We start from the raw sequence: 9,004 nt of genomic DNA, 5'->3' as shown, positions 1-9,004 counted from the left end.
AAATCGCAGGGTTCGCGGATGTCGCGATAACAACCAACTCCGTCTTGATCGTCCCCTCCCCACCCCGGGAAAAGGGACACTACGCCTCTATCTCAGTTGAAGAAACGATGATGAAACGTTAACAACGACAAGAACGGCATTTTCGAACGCGTTGTCTTATGGCCTCCGAGATTTGCGCGCGAAGCTGGCGCGCGCGAACCTGGGGGGCCATAATTGGCTGCTTAATAGCATAAAAAGACAAAAAGAAAATACCAAACGACACAGTAAAAAATGCAAACAAGGAATTGATCTTAGCTATACTGTTAGGGGAAAAGAAATAAAAAATTAGACAGCCGCAACACACGCCACTAAAGCCACCACCGCCGGCATAACGCGGAACCAACAGTTGGCAACATTCATTCGCGCTTCATTGCTTCGTGGCTTCGTGCTTCGTCCGCTTCGTCTCCGCAACGAAAGCCGCCATCCCTTCGCGCCTGCCGTTTTGTCATAGTTTTGTTTTCTGCAAGTCCGTGCACGCAGCTCATCGGTAGATGCACGGGTGCACGGCGTCGCATTGCGACCTGCGGCATTTTCTCGTGTTCGCGCAATCGGTGTGCGACATGTCGCATTTGAAATATTTGATAGAAGTGCCTCACGTCCAAGTCAAGCCGCCGTACGGGTGTATGGCTGTGTGCCCCGTTCTCGGAAGCGTCGACGGGCTTCCGGCATGCGGATTTCAGGTACGTGCAAATGCGTTTCGCCCTCCTATTGAGCTCCGGAGCAAAGCGTGCAATATTTCATGTGAAAGATGCAGTGCCCCTCATCATGGTGTGAATTTAGAGCGGCAAATGAGAACTGTGGCACTTAGCGCACACCGCGGCTGCTAAGTCAGCGCGGAAATTGTTTTACGTTACCGTAATATGTTGCTGTCAGTCTAATCTGCGGCTTGTGGACAGCTAACCCATTGACTTTTGCTTGTGGCAGCGATAGGTATGTAAATGGAAGCGGTAATAATTTTCGAGAGCAGACAGTTGTTTCGCTCGATGTTTGGTCGTGTTCATGGCGTTATGAAGGCTTTCTATATAAAACTGGCTTGATTGTGCGTAGTTCTAACTCCAAGAGGCGTAACGTTGGCGCTGTATGTGTTTGTTTTCCGTGCCGCGAGTACCACTTTCATGCTTTTGTTGCATGAGAGTGGTAGCTGCTACATGCCGCCTGGGCAGAATACAATAAAAGCAATTTCCTCACTTTCATACGTATGCAATTTGACGTAACAAAATTTCTAGCGTTTTATTCGGAGCGTAAATATCCAGTATAGTTTAGCAGAAAACTGAAATTCTATCTTAGCTTAGTAGGCGTGAAACAAGTGAAACTCGCATTCCTTTTTGAATTTTTCGCCTAACCGCACCGCCCGCAGATGCGTCATCGTGTATTTGGCAGTAGCTTCGCTACGTGAGTTGTTTTATGCGCAAATATTGCTCGGTTAAGTATCCTGTTAATTTATGCCGACGCTCGTTCATCTTAAGTTTAAGCGATTACTATCCCGAGTACCGGACGATGCCAAACTTGTCGTGAGGTGCAGCAAACGCGGGAAATTCAAAGTGGCGTGGCTGTAAGTACCTCTTTTTACGTTTCTTGCATTCAACGCCAACAGACACAGTATCACTGATTTATTTCCATTTCTGATGTACTTGATCAATCCAATCTGACAACTGTATTTGCTCTTTAATGTTCTACATTTACTGCCAGAAAATGCTTGAATTTTTTTCAGTATCCAAGTGACGAAATATTTCACTGACGGCCGTGTGTGAAACACGCAAGATGACAAAACTGATAGCAAAATGATGAGATGTTTCTTTTATAGAGTTTGGACTCGACTTTTGGTGAGGATGTCGATCGACCTTGGGCCTGGTGACAGCACACCCGACATGGCCAAAGTGCAGCCTATCAGTTGAGTGCCCCCGAATGGACCATCAACATCGGAAAATGAAGCAGAGCCAGGTAGGGGCAATTTTTTACTTTGGAACAGAATACTGACATCTGCCTTTTTATTTAGGAACTAAATAACGTATTACAAACCAATCCTTTCTCTTTGTGCAGCCTACACAGAATTGTTTTTTGCTTGTTATACAGATCTTCAGAAAGCAGTTCTTCTGAACCCTTTTTGCATGCACAAATAAATAAGGAGGAGTGCACTTTCTGAAGAAATTGATGCACTGAAATGTGCGTTCGACACACACAGATGCAAAATAACCAACAACATTAAAGCGGTAAAAAAAACAGTTTTGAAAAATGTTCTAACATCCTAAATCGCCTTGGCATACGGAACTATACATAACAACAGAGGTGCACGCAGAGAAGTGTTTGTAATTGTTTGCAAGATATAGACATTGTCTAAGAAATTGTTTTTATTTACTCAGAGTTTCTTGGTGTCATGGCAGTGCAGTAAAAGCTCAAGATGATGTTCTGCTCCTAATAAAGCACCTTTAGATTTTAAGGTTAAATAAGGGCTTTTACATTCCAAAGTCACAACCTGAAGTTTTGGGAGCCTGGCCTTCTTTAATGTACACCTGAATCTAAGTGCCCATAAGCGTTATTGCATTTTACCCCCATTGGAGGGTAGCTGCCATGGCCTAGATTGAAGCTGTGACCAGCATGACTGAACAGCATAGCATCATAGTAACTGGACTATAACACCAGGTCAGGATGGGAAATGCTACTTAGAACTACCAACTTCTTGGCTCACAAGCACTTTGCACTAAGTTAAAGCAGTACGGAGTACTGACAGCGACTGCTTATGTACCAATTTCTTTTTAGACTGTAGACTCCATTATTAGAGTGCGAAGCTTCAAGTAGTCAAAACCAGCCTAAATTACAGAACCAGCTGAAAACACGCATCATGTATAGATGAATTTGGACATGAAAATGGAGTCAATTCTTGTCGCCAAAAATGGAGGTGGCAGTCACACTATTTCATGCATTTTGCCTAAAACATAGTCAATAATAATTAATCAATTTCTAAAATATTCTTTAGTTGCACGGCACTTCTTGCATGCATTCACAGGCTTCTTTCAAGCTTGAAAAAAAAATTTGTATTGCACCTATTGAGCAGTAGAAAGCTGGATAGGGAATTTTTCAGGATGCTCTACAATTTTCGCACTGACACTTCTGCTTTGAATATAATATTTGAGCAGTTAAATAATCATTAATAACTAATTACCTAATTAGGAAAAACGCGAAAGTTGGTTTCACTTGCTCAAAACGATGGCAAACGACATTACCTTGGTTCTGTCCAGCTACGTGGCACTTGTACATATTCAAAGCTTGCACAAGTCACACAGACCACCTGATACTTACAAGGCATATATAGAAGCGGCTAAGTTGTGTGAGCCAGCCATGTGTAGCGAATCATGAGAAAGAGCCATGTTTCTTTGACTTAAGGGCTTGTTAAGATTTACATGCTAGACACCTTGTATCAGTGTGTTCTAGGCCTGTTCGTAGTTTAGCTGCTACATAAACATTTCTCCACGTTAAGCTCATATGCATCTTTCAAGTATATTGCCTAGTGTGTCCAAAATAAATCATCCTTGCGCTTCCTTCGTTATGTCTTCATCTGTTGCTGTGCTAAATTTTTAACATGCAACTGCACAAATTTTCATCTAGTTTTCATATTTCCTCGTTGTTTGATGGCTTTATTTCTGAACAAGTTGCTTTCTTTAAACCCTGTTGCACACAGCAGTACACAGCATTTCTGTCTAAAGTGGGATTTTTTTTCAGATTGACATTAATACACCTTGTCTGGGCAATGTAAGGCATTCTACATAACACGGCCCTGCAGTAATGTTTTATATTGCATTCCAACATCATGCAAAAGCTGTTTACTTACCAGATGAGAATATGTATAAGTGTTGGAAGTAACAACTGGAAGAAGCCAGCAGATAATGAGGCCAAGGAAAGCATGAAGGAACATGTTTTAACTTTTTTATATGAAGTATAGAAATGATAAATTCTGGGTAAATGAAAGTGGATTAAAAGATATCCACCTGTGGGTGGGGAACGAACCCATAACCTTCACATTACGCAAGTAATATACTAACCACTGTGGTACTACGGCCGCGTTCGAGCGTCGACAATCTGAGGGGCCATTGTGGACGGTTGAATGCTGCCTCGGTGGCACAGTGGTTAATGCATCGCATGCGTAATGCAAAGGCTGTAGGTTCGTTCTCCCACCATGCCTGGTTGTTTTTTTTTACCATTTTCATTTCCCTTTATCATTTCTACATTTAACTAGAAAATTACAAATAAGTTTCCACGGGCCTTCCCTGGCATCTTCCAGCTGTGATTAAGAAAAATTTTGACCCTCAGTATCCTTTCTTCCCGTTTGAAAGAACAGGAGCTTCATTTTAAAAGTAATGAATTCACCTTGTACAGCATCTCAATGTGGTCTCAAATCTTATCACAGCATGTGTATTACTAAGTGAACTTTTTGTTAAGATGATGATATAGCATGGGACCTAATTAGTAGCCTTTGTGTACAGAGATATGATCAGTCTAATAAATAGGAGGATTTTAAGAAGCACTTCTAACACCTCCTGAACTAGTTGAGAAAGTGCAGGTTAATCGAGTGGAGATTATATAGTAACCGAAGTTGAGTGATTCTGCATTACAATCACGAAATATACTTCATACCTTTCCATTTATTTCTTCAGTTATTAAGTATCCCTTTGCATTGTTGGACAAAACTACAGAATGCCAACATATTTTCTAGCATCCACTGGTAGCAAACATGTCAAAACCTGTTCTAGTTTCTGGATTGCCGCTTTACCCGTAAACCCTCAAGTTAATTCCGGAAAAATGTACCAAATTTTCCAAATTTCTTATGTACTCATTTTTTCGGTGTCATTCTCATTCTAAAATAGATTACTTCATTGGTCTCTGGTTAGAAATAACACAAAAATAAAAGCTGCTCTTGAGGGCAGCTTTCCCTCAACGCCGACTGTAACTCATCTTTGACAGTCAGAGCTGCATAACATTGGGCAGAGAAAATGCGACTCGTCATTGGCGATATTGGTACTACTTCCAGCCACTAGTACAGCTCGGGATGAAGGGTTAAAATTTGCGGCTTCGTTGCTGCCAAATTTTAATTCTGCAGCTGTTACACTTGGGTGTAGCGTGTGTATGTACGTGTGCATGCATCAAAATGACTTCATGCTAGAGCAAAGCAACTGTAGTACAGAGAGGCATCAGTCATCGTTATATATTTGCTTTGTTAAGATGCGCTAAGTTTATCTTTTGCAGTATAAACTTAACGCTCTTTGGTCAAAGATGCCCTTGTGCTACTAAAACCTATCAATTAATTAGCTTCTTGCAGTAGCAGGTGCTTATTCTTTTTTTCAGGATCGGTGTGCCAGCTTTAATTTGTTTTTCTTGAACTGTGCAATTCCCATTCACAGGACAGCATGTCATCTGAGGTGTTCCTTTTTCAATCAAGAATGTTGAGGTTCTCTTTGTGAAACTCGATTTCTTGCCTCACACGAGCTTGTACAAACTGACCAAGCTGATAATTCTACCTGCTTATATATGAAATATGTTGCGGTTATGAACCCTCATAATTAATGACACATAGTACAAAATTTTATGTGTTAAAACAATTTCATGAAATGTTTCATGTTTTTTGCGTTCGTGTTCACTTCTCTGCTCTTGTATCCTGTCTGCGCGCCTCACCTCTTTTTTTTTACATATTAAATATCGTCTAAACTTAACCATGCTTTTTTTACCACAATGCAGGGAGAAAGAGTTCCGGTAACACCATGCATTCAGTATGGTGGCCCAGACGTGTATGCAAGCAACCTCCTTCATGTTGGCCAAGAACTACTCTTCAGTGTCTCGCAGACTTCCATGCGAAGCCCTCAACATTTTCGTCTCAGTGGAATGGCTGCTCATCTATCAGCGTGTCCATCACCAAGACTGCCAGTTGTAAAGCTTCTGAACGCGTTTAAGAAAGCTTAGTGATTTTTTCATTTAGTTTTCACGGTTGGCCGTAGAATCTTACCATTTTTTATTTTTCTAACATTTTTACCTGGCACAATGCGGTGCAATAACTTTAAATCATTGTAATATATTTAGGTGATGCTCACTCTAATGCCTATCTGGTTTTACTGGTGTTTAAGAAATTTGAATGTCTGATGAGGTAACAGCATTTGAATTTGTCATCGTGGCTCGTTTCAATGAGCTGCTAGGAAATAAGACGCAAAACTTATCACACGCCAGTTGTAGCATTTTTGTTTTCATGACAATATACACGTTTCAAAAGATGGAAAGTGGGGAAGAAAGCCTCAAGAACATAATCATCCTAGGATTGTCATGTCCTTACAGCTCTGCAATGACTAATGCCTCATACATCTTGGGAGCACATTGGTCGCAATGCCTACAGGTATATTTGATAAGAGAATACCTTGCACCCACATTTGCCACACAGTTGATGGCTGATGGCTTTTTTTTGTCGTCTTTATGTTACTACTATGTATTCATTATTCATTCAGATGTAAATGACACTACAGGCACTGAAGTATCAAATGGCACTTGCACTTCAGGGGACAAAGTGCACAGCATGCCTGTCACAAAATGTGTTCTAGGGGCTACCTTGCCTCTATAGGTAAATGGACACCAGATGCTCTGTGTACAGTGCAATCGGTGTACTTGTCTGGAGTGCTTGAAAGATGTGCTACGGGCTGTACTGGCTCTGTCTGAAGATAATGCATGGTTCTAGAAAGCCTGCAGCTGAGCATCTGCCACCGTACTGAATACTGTCCTAATTTATTTTGTTGATGTGGTTGAAATTTAGGAGCTGAAATGAATAGTTCTGAATGGTGGCAGTGCTGCCCAACTAAAGCACAAATGACATACCTCGACTCACAATGCACTGAAAGTTTTGCTACATGGTATCTGTGCTTGCTGCCTGACCTTATGGCACCTTTAGGAGCAGTCGCAAGTGATTGCAGCTGCTGAGGCTTTATCAACTGGCAAGGTGAAAAAAAAGAATGCTGTGCCACCAGTGTGGCTGCACACTCTGAGATGCAAGCTATCCTAAACCAGGTGTTCGGTAGACAGTACCTGTGCAGCCAAAACATGGTGTTTGAGCCCTATAGGTAACTGCGTTCACAACTGCCCACAAGTGTGCTGTCACAACAGAAAGTTTAGAACAAGCAGCATTTTTACCGGTGTTCAAAACATTAGTGCAAGTCATTCTTTCACCAAGGCTGGTAGTCATGCATAGGTAATGAGAACAGGGCATTTGTGACACACAAGGGGTAATGTATCAAATTTAATTAGATCAGTAATCTATGAGATGGAATTATAGAAAGTATATCTTTTGTTCCTCAGTGGTCTCTTGGAGAGATCACCATTTCGGGCAGTATAGTCTTGACTTTTTATGTCTAGATTTGGTGTGCATATTGCAACTATAACAGTCAGTGCTCTGTCCTGCTCAGTTTTTATGCTGTCTTTGTGATATTTGCAATATTTTGCAGTTCAGCTGAGCGAAGTATATATCTTTACTATTACTAGTTCTCATGTTCAACTTTTGTAGTGCTCACTAGTTATTACTAGCCATGTTTTGTTCACATATGCTCTTGGGTTGTTGCGCGAAGTGACGTGGACACAGACTACAAGCAGACAGGATGAGCGCTAACTCTCAACTAAATTTTTATTGAAATGAAGAACATATATATAGGTGATTGCAAAAAACCACAGCATAAGAACATGACAAGGTATGAAGACATCAGTTAAACATATCAGGAAGTAGGGAAGTCAAAAAAGGACACAACAAAAAGACACTACTTCAGATTAAGACACGTGTTGTGAAGATGCTGAAATTCGCATTCTATCAGAGACAAAGATGCCTGACTAACGCAAGTCTCTCCTAATCTTTTAATGTGGAATGCCTCAATTATTTCCCGTGTGGTTTGGCATTCGTGTCTCGAAAGAATTTTTTGTCTTCAAACAAAGGTTTACAACCGCAATTGAAACAATGTGACGCTATATGTGAAGCATTAGGGTTTGTGGGGATGCGTGACTCTCACGCCTCCCCTGAGATCTAGTTTTCCCGCATAGCTCGTCTCCTGCAGGGCGGCTTCGCCCGGCGCGTAGCCTGGCGCCCGCGGCGGTCGGAGTGGTTGAAGCGCAGTGCGAGAGATGGCGCTAGTGTTGCGCTGCGGCGGGGTTACTTGGGCGCCGAAAGGGAAGGCGCTTGGCCTCTTTGGTTCGAGGTCGTCGGCGGGCGCGGACGTCCGCGCGGGCGCCGTCGGATGCTTCTGCGAGACTGTCTCGCGTGGCCGCCTTCGAACGTGCCACCATTCGTGTGACTGTACACGCGAACGACCAGGCGTTGGGATCCAGCATGGGGCGAATATATTCGCTCGCAATGCGGTCGCGGTAAGTCGGACTTGCGTAATGGCAAACTTAAGAGCTGAGTAAGCTAGTCATGTCCGCACAATATGGAAACAAAGTTTTTCACAACAAATAGGCTCGAGAAGGCTAGTTGTCCTGTGCATTTATTATCACTAACCTGCGAAAAGCTTTTAAAATGGATAAAAAGCGCCGCTAAGAAACAAGAAAAAAAGAAAAAAGGTTTGCTGTGGTGCCCTATGTACATAGATTATCCCATGGTTTAGGGAACGGGGCCAATAGATATGACGTGGATAATGTTTTCTCGGCCCCGCAAGTTGTCTATCATGTGCCCTATGATAAATACGAAACTTGAACAGGGTGGCAAAAAAGAAGATGATTGCGGCATTAGACATGCGTCCTTTTTTGTGCCTTCCCAGGTAGCACACAAAGTCTTGAAAACGTCGTATTAAAGGATTCAACGTCTGAAACGGATTTTTGACCAAAATCGACGCATCAAAGACGTTCCAAACAATATAGCTTAAAAACGAGGGGTGAATACGTTTTGATAACGTTGGAAGCCAGGCAGCTTAAAAACGAGGGGTGAATACGTTTTGAAAACGACTCAAGGCGCCACCGC

General features: G+C 42.2%; 1 long non-coding RNA gene across 1 annotated transcript; it reads left to right on the top strand.

Annotated features, from left to right (window-relative positions):
* The first annotated feature begins 434 nt into the window (after positions 1–434).
* Positions 435–1,984, top strand: LOC129387683 (uncharacterized). Its single transcript, XR_008614869.2, has 2 exons — positions 435–719; positions 1,844–1,984. It is a non-coding gene; the product is annotated as an uncharacterized lncRNA (long non-coding RNA).
* Positions 1,985–9,004: the final 7,020 nt, after the last annotated feature.

This window comes from Dermacentor andersoni, chromosome 3 (assembly GCF_023375885.2).
Source record: "Dermacentor andersoni chromosome 3, qqDerAnde1_hic_scaffold, whole genome shotgun sequence".
In the NCBI taxonomy this organism is placed as follows: Eukaryota; Metazoa; Arthropoda; class Arachnida; order Ixodida; family Ixodidae; genus Dermacentor; species Dermacentor andersoni.
Note: the sequence above shows the minus strand (reverse complement) of the source record. Positions and strands in the feature narration are given on the sequence as shown.